The following is a 9614-nucleotide window of genomic DNA, read 5'->3' as shown; positions in this document are numbered from 1 at the left end:
GGTGTTTATTTTACAGTAGAGATATTGAGGATTCAATGTTTAACAAGAATGGACTATGTGCACCTTATAAGTATCTTCTACACGTTTTGATTCATTGTTTGGGTGGTCGTCGAGGTGGATTTGATGAAAGCAGAATCAGCTTGCAATCGACTTTTGTTGCACTCGTTTTGAACAAGCCATTTAATTTCTCAGAGCTGGTCTTCGATCATTTGAAAGAGCAAGTTCAGCAGACAGCTCAGAAGAAGAAGTTCTTGATGTATCCACGATTTATGCAGTTGATAATTCAAGACTTGATACCAAACTTGGTTATTGATCACACATTGGTGGACGATGTGTTTCCTTTGGAACACATGAAGGCTGATACCGTGCGCATAATTTCGATCTATCGTAAGGATAAGCTACGGAAAAAACGTATGATTGATCATATCATCAACCCTAATCATGAATGTCCTCCCGTTGATCGCTGGATCCATGATGACTCGGATTCCGAGCGTGAGGAAGGAGATGGTGGGAACGCAGAAGGTGATGATGGGAATGATGGTGATGATGATGGTAATGGTGGTGATGGTGATGCGGCTTATCGAGAACAACAAGTTGTCGTTGAAGCTGCGTTAGCTGCGACTATTGCAACTCAACGAGAAAGAAAATGAAAAGGGAAAGAGTTGGCAACTGGAGGACCATCAAAGAGACGTGTGTCAGTTGGGGCTGGAGTTATTATTGGTGTTCCACCCTCTCTTCCAACTATTTCTGTAGGTTCCCTGGACGGATCGCACGAGATATCGCGGTCTACTCAGGTGCGGAATCCCTACGTAGATCGTTACGAGTATAGAACACAAACACACGAATACACAAAACACGTTATATATTATAACCGAACTCACGTGATGTAAATATCACTGTTACAAAACACACGTTCAACTACACGAACAACCTAGACGAACAACTGATTAACTGATTTTCCAACTATTGATTCACCTAAACCAAACCGTAGGCTTGAGTATAAATACACGACAACTTCGCCTGACATGTTCAGGCGAAGTTGTCCATAACTTCGCTTGTTCAACAAGTTCGCCTAGGCGAACTTGTTGACAACTTCGCTTTAAACAAAAACATAAATAACAATACAGACTCGATTACAGACACTAGACTATGAACTACTGACATTCATGCACCAACAGACTCACCCTTGGCAGTAGCTTCATATCTTGATCTTTAAGCTCTTGTCTTGTAATCCTGTATCTTCACGCATGCACTCCTTCTCTAACACATACCGTGACTACTCGCTGATATTTCCTTGCTTCATCCTTCCAAGCAGGAATATAGAATATCTTCTTTTCATTCAACACTTGCAGATCAGCTTTCGATAAGTTAACAAGATGCATCGGATCATACACCCTCAGCACTTCTTGTCCGTCTTCGTCTTCCATAACGGCTTCAGCAGTCTGGCAATCAACGTACTACCATTTTAGATTCTTCAACACATCTTGAGGCATAGTCTTCATTGGAACCTCCTTGATGCATCGGATCGGTTTGTACTTCATCATCATCCATGGCTTGCCATCTGCTCTCATTCCCCTTTCTGTATCCTCCACGAGCTTTCCCTTCTGTGGCTTTAATAATTCAAACTTCTTCTCTTTTATGCTTTCTTTCCACACGATCTTCCCAATCACTCTTGCCATGTTGTCGTCACTTCTATTTATCAGGCCCAACCTGGCCAAATCCTTCACCTCACATTCCGGCAACGTATTGAGAGATCTCAGGGTTCTTTTGAAGTATTGAATACCATCATAACGCTTCACCACAAACAACTTTATCTGTTCATCATATATCCAACAGATAATTCCCTTCTTCGACTCAGCATAGCCTTTGATGTTATAACTCTTCTTGAACATGGCTGGAACAGTAGGCTTCTTGGTCTTAATAAACCAATGAGCACAGCCTTCCTTCCACCTAGGCTGCTCCTCCCACTCAGTCTCATCCATCTCAGTACCCATGTCGGCTTTCTCAACATCTGGGATCTCGTGTTCAACGTCTTCTTCTACTATCTCCCCCTCTTCTATCCCATCTTCAATCACAATCTGTGCGCCAATCTTCTCAATCTCCTCACACGGCAGCACATCATCATCAAACACATCATCATCTAGCATATCATCATCTAACTCTCTCAACGCATCAATCACATCATCTTCATCATCAACCATCACCACCTCATCACCACCAACTTCACCTGCAGACTCCCCCTGAGCTGTGGATGTCCCAAGAGCTTGAGTAGTTCTTGGCAACTCACCACCTGCACCTTTCGGTGCATTGGGATCATCGTCTCTGTCGTTTCTCTTCTTAGTCCTTAACTCGTCGCCTCTACAGCCTGTCTCCCCCTGAGATGCCAAGAACGCCTTCATAGCATCTATAATCCTCCCATGCTCAACCAGGAGGGACCACTGTAGTTGATTCTCTTCTACAAGGCGCTGAATAGCCTGGGTCTGGATAAAGTTTATCCTCGATTGCTCTGCCACGACCCGCTCAAGTGCAGCTATTCTCTCCGAGTCTGAGAGGGTTGCATCGAAATCAAACCTCATGTTAGATGTGTCTTGAGTATACTGAGGAGGGATCTCGAATGTAACCGGGACGTCAGAAGCAGTTGTGGACGTAACCGCAGGTGGTATCGTGACCGACAACCCTGCAGTTGCGACGACCGTCGACTCTACAAACCGTGCCACCACCTCTGAAGGAGTAAGCGTTGGAGGTGGTAACGACACAATCTCCGGAGTCGTCGTCTGTAGTGTGATGGATGGGATGCCAACAGCTGATGTAGCCACCACAGGAACATCTGCAGCGCTTGTAACCTGTACAGAAGTAGGAACAATTGACATACCTGACAGTGCGGATGGAGCAAAACGTATAACACGTGAAGTCTCTCCAACTCCCATACCAGCACCTGTCCTTTCACGTCTCGAACGTCTGATCAACTTGTGTATGTCCTCCTCTTCTTCCTCTGACTCACTATCATCCACCGTCCTCTTTCTCTTCCCCAACGTCCTCTCTCTAGTCACCAACATCCTACTTGCCTCATCCATAACGTCGTCAAGATCTAAGTCAGCCACCGTCGTAGCTGCTCTAGTCACAATCACTTCCCTCACCTGTGCAGCAGAGACCTGCACTTCTTCATGTGGATCAAAACGATCCATGTCAAAAAAACCTTGGCCGCCAAATGCAGCATCAAGGTCAACATCCTCCTCAGCCGATACAACAGGCACAGTAGGTACATCACGAGTTGCTCCTGCCTGTTGTGGTTGAGGGTCTCTGAACTCGTCCCCCCGAGCTGGCACATACCCCGGGTTTATCAAGTACCTGAAGAGTGGAGTATGCCTTGGACGACGTTCAGGCTTGCTCCTCGCACTCGAAGTACGGCATTGAGCAAAGATACGTTTGCTCACACTTTCCACGTATCTTATTGGGCGTCGTTGAGGCAAAGCTGGAGCCACATGGTTCAAGATCATCTGTATGAATCTTGGATACATTATGAACCGCTCACGAGCCATTGCCCTCCTCTGTCTGTCGATCTCGTAAAAGACCATCTGACTGAAGCTATAACGTTTGTTATAGGTCAGAGCAGTCATTGCGGACTGCATGGTCGCACCCATACCGTCAGTGCCCGCCTTCCTCCCAGACATGCATACTATTATAACGTGCATGAGGAAGCGCCACTGATCAAGTAGGAACCCCTTCCGTCTCTGGGTATCGCCCAATGGACCAGAATAGACCTTTCTTAGAAATGCTCCATCACGAAACGGAGCAACAAACTCCGTAGGGTCGTTCCGAGTCTCCTCTCCAAAACGTAACGCCACCCGTATTTGTTCAGATGAGAACTGAACTTCTTGGTTATTGACTGTTGCTCTCATAACCGGGGGCTCAACACGACAATCGTACTCCACCGTCTGCCAGAAGTCCTCGATATTGGGTAAGGATATCGGCAGTGTCGTCGTGATTGCGTGGAATATCCTCGAGTGAATGAGGAATGTGATTATCTCACGGTAGTCTTCAACTCCGCTCGTTTCCGGGTCTAAGGTGATGAACATGTTGTGACCCGGAAAGAATTGCCTCTGGTTATCACCGTCATCTCCTCCAGCACCTCCAGCACCGGCAACAGCAGCCATCTCTGCAACAAACGAACCAAGTTAGATAAACATTAAGACATAACACAAGTTCGCTTGTTACCATGAGCGAAGTTGTGATAAAAACTGTATAGGCGAAGTTAAAGTTGGGGCGAAGTTGGGAACAACTTCGCTTCATCTTTAAGTTCGTCTAATAATTGTTGAGTTAAAAGGATCCAGGCGAAGTTAAAGTTGGGGCGAAGTTGGGAACAACTTCGCTTCATCTTTAAGTTCGCCTCACCACAACATCGCCTCAGGCGAATTTAAGTTTCAGGCAAAGTTGAGCATCAGGCGAAGTTACGGATAACTTCGCCTCAGGCGAATTTAAGCTCCAGGCGAAGTTACAGATAACTTCGCCTAAACCTTAACTTCGCCTGAATGTGAAACGGCGACAGTAAGGTTAATCGAAATCCGGAAAACCGGTGTTTCGATTAACTTTGACGATTGAGGAGGCTCAAACACATGATATTAATGATAACTAAACGACCAGGTTATACATGAACACGTAAAACAAGTTTTGAAATCGGGTATAGGTTTCGAACATCCGAGGTCGTTAACCGGGTGTCGAAACAACCTAGGATTAACAACATCGAACATCGAGTAAAAGATATATAATCCAAACACACCTTGAATACTAACTGAAATCGGAAAAAGGATAATCGGATGAAAATCGAGTTAAGTTCGCTGAGAAAACAGAGAATAAGTTCGCTGATATTTAGAATAATGAACTGTTTGACTCTTGAAAATCCTTATATAGGGGCGAAGTTATACAGGCGAAGTTACGGATAACTTCGCCTAGGCGAAGTTATCCACAACTTCGCCTGTTCAACAACATCGCCTATATTTACAAAATTTAACCTTATAATTTTAACATTTTTTCAATCAAGTTATAAAACTTTCTTTTAAGAACTAAATGACACGTTCAAGTCCAAGTAACCCGTTGTTAACAAATACAACTACAGAAAAAGAAAACTTTAAACAATTTAAGTATAAGGGATCAAATTTCACTCTTGATAGGGACTGCTACGTTTTAGAAAAGATCCGAACAGGAATCATACTAAGTATGTGACTGTCACATAGATCCGTGTTTAGCTGTATTATGACATAAAGAGACAGGTTGTAAGCATGTAAATAACTTAAGATGGTTTTCATCGTGTCTGTGATACGAGTTAGGTTAAGTTATGCCTCAAAATTTAAGTGGGCAACAACTCAGAAATATTGATGCCTCCTATCTCTCCTCAAAGCGTATTTGGCTTTCCCCAAGTCACCCCGAATTGACCTCGACCCATAGTGTCTGATTAAGTTGTAAGTACTCTTCATCTGGTTCCCGTTCTTCTTCTTACTCCAAGATTGAGAAGTCTTGACACTTTCATCTCTAGAATGTTTCAATAACTCATAAGTTTTTTTTTTTTTATGATAAACTTTACATAGACTTCAGAGTAGTAACCAACTGCAAGTCCCGAATCTGGATCACTGCAGTTTCTTGAAACGCTATCTTCACGGGAATCAGAACACTTACGGGCTCGTGTATGACTGGGTAATCGCTTTTCTGCCTATCATTCAGAAAGATATATATGAAGACATGCAAAACTCATAAGGAGTTTCCACGTAAAATCAAGTAGTTTTAGTTTGTATCACATCTACTTTTACGCACCATAAAAAGTTACCATGACATACAATGACTGTCCTAAAGCCTTTTAAGCCTAATAACTTCACTAGTTAAGCACACAGAATCAGTATATCTATCATTTTCCAAGGTTGGATCAATTTTCTGTTAAACATAGCTTACAAACTTCTTACGAAGTAGTAGACTTGAAAAATAATTTCATTTCCCTTTAAAAAAATTTTAACATTAATCGCCCTGACCAAAACAAAGTCTTCAGGTAGACGGCTATCCCGAAGATCCAATGGATCAGCTGGACCGACCACATACTAGTATGTGTCCTTCTAACTAATTAATATGATCGACTAATTTTAAGCGAAAGAATGAAAACTCATCATAAACCGCCCCGGTCACTTTCAGTCATCTGGTTAATGGCTATCCTCAAATTCTACAAGTAGAAAATGAGGACCAAAACATATCCGAAGACCAGTCCTTCAAACTGAGGTAACCGACATACTTTTAAGCGATAGTGACGTTTTTTTTTTTTTTTTTAATATAACTTGAAAAGCATGGTTACTCGGGATTGATCATCCCATTCAACTCAATAAGGTTTTGAAATCTCGTTTTGTCAAACGCTTTAGTGTAAAGATCAGCGAAATTATCAAGCGTATCCACCTTTTCAAGTACAATCAGTTTCTTCTCAGCACAATCCCGTATAAAATGATGACGTATGTCAATATGTTTAGTTTTACTATGTTTCACGGGATTGTTAGTTACTGAGATAGCAGCTGTGTTATCAATGCAAATAGGAGTGAGTAAGAAATTCAGACCATAGTCGCGCGACTGTTGTTGAATCCAAAGAACCTGGGAGCAGCAGTTGGATGCTGCCATGTATTCTGCTTCACAGGTTGAAATTGCGACTGAAGTCTGCTTCTTGCATTGCCACGACACCAATCTGCCACCAAGAAACTGACATCCTCCAGTTGTTGACTTCCGACTCTGATTGCACCCTCCATAATCAGAATCTGTGTAAGCGACTAGCTCCAAGTCTCCTCCTCTCGGGTACCACAACCCCAGCTTCGGTCTGCCCTTGAGATACCGCAAGATCCTCTTCACACCCTTCATGTGAGATTCCTTTGGGTTTGCCTGAAAACGAGCACAAAGACAAACAGCAAACATTATATCAGGCCTAGAAGCAGTTAAGTACATTAAAGAACCTATAATAGCCCGATACTGAGTTGGGTCCACATCTGCATCACCGTCTGACTCAGCACCCAATTTGTGATTGACGCAGATTGGAGTGTCGAATGGAGTGCTGTCCTCCATCTTGAAGCGTTTGAGCACATCATGGACATACTTGGTCTGATGAATGAACATCCCATCCTTCTTCTGATCAACCTGCAATCCTAAAAAGAAAGTTAGTTCACCCATAGCACTCATTTCAAACCTTTTCTTCATGACGTCCTCGAACTCCTGACACATGGAGACTTTAGATGCAGCAAAGATAATGTCATCCACGTAGACTTGCACCAGCAGGAAGTCGCTTCCTTCTCTCTTAACGAACAACGTACTATCAATCTTCCCTCTTTCAAAACCATTTTCAAGCAAGTAATCTGATAAAGTTGAATACCAGGCACGAGGTGCTTATGTAGTCCATACAATGCCTTGCTCAACTTGTACACGTGATCAGGAAAGTCTGGGTCAGGAAAACCCGGAGGTTGCTCAACATACACTACCTCATCAACTTTCCCATTCAGAAACGCACTCTTCACATCCAACTGAAATACCTTCATCTTCTTATAAGCAGCGAACGCCAAAAACAATCTAATGGCTTCCAACCTTGCGACAGGAGCGAACACTTCATTATAATCAATACCCTCTTGTTGATTAAATCCTTTCACAACTAGCCTCGCCTTGTTTCTGATGATAATCCCTTTCTCATCTCTCTTACACTTAAACACCCATTTTGTGCCTATCGCATGCACATTCTTCGGTTTTTCAACCGAATCCCATACTTCCATTTTCTTGAACTGAGCCAACTCTTCTTGCATGGCTTCGACCCATGAGCTGTCCTTGAGAGCCATTTGATAATTCTTTGGTTCAATCTGGCTGATAAAACAGGTGTACAAGCATTTGTTGATTATCCCTGTCTCCTTGATGCTTGTGTAAACACAGGTGTGCTCATTCAAGCTACGTCTTGTTTGTACACCGGAGGACACATCACCAATCACATTCTCCAAAGGATGATCTGTTAAATTTTTTTTTTTTTTTTTAAGTAATGTAGGCGAAGTTACGGATAACTTCGCTTGAAGTAGGCGAAGTTGTAGAGAACTTCGCTGACGAACTTCGCTGACGAACTTCGCTGATAACACTGCTGTATAACTTCGCTGATTAACTTCGCTGATTCTTAACTTCGCTTGAGGTAAGCGAACTTAAGAGGTAGGCGAAGTTGTAGAGAACTTCGCTTGAGAAGGCGAACTTGAGAAGGTAGGCGAAGTTGTGGATAACTTCGCTTAACCTTATATCTTCACCGAAACCCTACGAACAGTGACGGCAACTTCGCCTGATGAACACGAAGTTTCTGCAGATCTGTAAATCGGATTTTAACGAGGTTTTTGACGGTGTAAAGGCTTGAACACGATGGTAGGAGGTAAGAAAGATCAATAACACAGAAAACACGTCCCGCGAATAGTCGAAACGGGACAATTTCTACACCCGCGTGAATATCCCGAACCACACAATCGAGCAAACGATCTGATACCAATTGTAGGTTCCCTGGACGGATCGCACGAGATATCGCGGTCTACTCAGGTGCGGAATCCCTGCGTAGATCGTTACGAGTATAGAACACAAACACATGAATACACGAAACACGTTATATATTATAACCGAACTCACGTGATGTAAATATCACTGTTACAAAACACACGTTCAACTACACGAACAACCTAGACGAACAACTGATTAACTGATTTTCCAACTATTGATTCACCTAAACCAAACCGTAGGCTTGAGTATAAATACACGACAACTTCGCCTGACATGTTCAGGCGAAGTTGTCCATAACTTCCCTTGTTCAACAAGTTCGCCTAGGCGAACTTGTTGACAACTTCGCTTTAAACAAAAACATAAATAACAATACAGACTCGATTACAGACACTAGACTATGAACTACTGACATTCATGCACCAACAGCTGGTGAATATATTTCATTAGTGGATCTCGTAAGGCTGTGCTTCTCGAGTTGTATACTTGGTTTGTTTCGTCCTCGAAGCCTAACAATGCCCATGCCCGTGCTTGTGTATCCCCAATCTCATTATTCTCTCCTTCCGCAAATGCTATCTTTGCATAGGCCCAGATCTCTTGGTCTGTTTTCTCTTTCGTGTAGATTCCCATATCAATACGAGTTGGGTGATGGAAGTTGTACGCCATATACCCCCACATCGGAACTCGATTGCCTCTTCATCCCACATGTAAAATTTCCTATTTTTTATATTGAATGAGGCTAAGAATTCCTTTGTAAGTTCCGTCACTGCTTCCCATGTTTGACTAAAAACCCGTCTCCAAGGTCCTCTCACAATGTTCTCATAACGGTTCCATTGATTGACGTTCCTCAAAGTGTTTTCACAACCATAGAAGTTGGCTCTGGATATTTGTTATTGAGATAAGTTAATCTTGTGTTTGCTTGTCGGCCCTTTTTTTTGCGGTTTGAGAAGACTAGAAATGCATGAAAGTCTTCACCATACTCGGGCATCTACAATTTACACCCAAATTAGTCAAAATTAGTAGAAAATTTTCAATTTGCTGGAACAGAGAGCAGAGCACGGCAGCGTGCTTCCATAAGCACGGCCCCGTGCTGT

This window comes from Bidens hawaiensis, unplaced genomic scaffold (assembly GCF_021521415.1).
Source record: "Bidens hawaiensis isolate Kalapana, Puna unplaced genomic scaffold, B.hawaiensis_p1.1 tig00031200_1, whole genome shotgun sequence".
NCBI classification, from domain to species: Eukaryota; Viridiplantae; Streptophyta; class Magnoliopsida; order Asterales; family Asteraceae; genus Bidens; species Bidens hawaiensis.
This window is presented reverse-complemented; position numbering follows the sequence as displayed.